The sequence below is a fragment of the Elephantulus edwardii genome, unplaced genomic scaffold, assembly GCF_000299155.1.
Source record: "Elephantulus edwardii isolate Elephantulus edwardi_28Jun2011 unplaced genomic scaffold, EleEdw1.0 scaffold00035, whole genome shotgun sequence".
In the NCBI taxonomy this organism is placed as follows: Eukaryota; Metazoa; Chordata; class Mammalia; order Macroscelidea; family Macroscelididae; genus Elephantulus; species Elephantulus edwardii.
In genome coordinates, this window is record NW_006399785.1 from 16,390,368 (window position 1) to 16,392,073 (window position 1,706).

Genomic DNA, 1,706 nt, shown 5'->3' on the forward strand with positions numbered 1-1,706 from the left:
AAAAAAAAAGAAAATAAAATTCAAAACAACCTAGTGAAGAAATAATATTTACTGATTACATTTCTTTTCCCTTAGGGATAAAGAAATGAAGAGCTTTGAAGTAGGAAGACACAAAGATAGAGGAAGGGATGAGATTTCAAAAAACCAGGCCCTTTAAACTTCAGCTAGACAATCAGTATGTGGTGCTTGAAAATCAGAAAAGCAACCCCACACATTACAGTTAAGGAATGGTCTTTGCTAACACTGCTTGGGTGGGTAATGAGACTTCAGCGAACCACCGTGAGCAGCCAATCACTGTCTGCTCTCAGCTGATCCAAAGCAATGATACAGACTACTGTCTAAGTAATGGGCCCTATTGCATTTTAGAATTTTCAAGTGTCCCTGCTGGTTTTTATGTATTTTGTATTCAGGGAATAAATTCTCATTGTGATACTCAATTGAGCAGTTTTCTTTCATAATTACAGCAACAAAACAACCAACTAAATAAAAATCTGCAGCCAGTGGTCATTTGAGAATCTCCTTCTGTTTTGACGCTGAGCCTTCATAAGGGCTGACTACCTCAGATTTGCTGCACTCACTGTCGAGTCCACGTGTTTTACAACTTCTGGATAAGAAGATGGTTTCTACTAAGTGTTGATATGAAACTTGAAATCAGCTCTACTGGATTCCTAGCAAATCTGACAGAAATTCAGCCATCTGGGTTCTGATCTGCTGTAAAAGAAGATTTACTTGACCTTGCTTAAACTGCCCTATCCTTGAGGGATACTTTCTGTCCTAGGCTGTGGCTGTGTTAGACTTCTGGAAGGAACATGCTGCTCTCCAATGGACCGCTGTGTTCAGATCATCTCCGTGATTTATACTTTAAGCCATAAAGTTGTATTCTGAAGTAACCACAAATTCAACCGTGCTTCAGTCCACCAAGAAGGGAATGGGTTGGAGTGATTTTGTTTCTTCTAGTAATCTTGTATGGGTAGTGCTTTTTCTATGTTTTACAAATAAGTCCTTTCTTGCTCTTTCTCTTTCTTCTTCTTTTTTTTTTTTTTTTGCTTTGACTTAGTATATGTTTTTTGACAGAGCATATTATTTGGTTGTTTAGGCAAGTTAAAATCTGCATTGGGATTTTGAAGTGTTTCATGAATTTGCCAATCCTTAGATTGGAACCAAAAAGGCTTTGATTAAGTGATTTGACAGTGGTTGTGGGTATGTGTGTGGGGGTTCCTACTTCAGGTGCTGCTAAAATCTTATGTGGGTCTCAATTGTGTAGGAAATGGTAGGCTGAAGGGTTCACTTAACTGAGAAAAATTTCTCATTTTCTTAATTGATATTTAAATGAAAGTTTATAAAGACTCTGGGTTTCCAATTGTTCATTGTTGCACATTTTCCTCCCTGGCCCTCTGATTCTTATACAGACCCTCACCCCCACCCCAGACCACTTTACCATGCAGCTCTTATTCTGGACTCTTGTCATGCCAGTAACACCTAATCATAAATTCCTTTTATAGAATTCTTTCCCTCATCTGTTTTAATGTTGTGTAGATAATTTATCCCTTGTTTTCTTAGTTTTCTCCCAGCCCCCATATAAGTCCTGTTTTATAACAGTGGCATTATGCCACATTTGTCTTTCTATGACTGAGATATTTCACTGAACAGAATGTCCTCAATCATCCATTTTGTATAATATTTCATGAGTTCCCCGCTTTTCAATG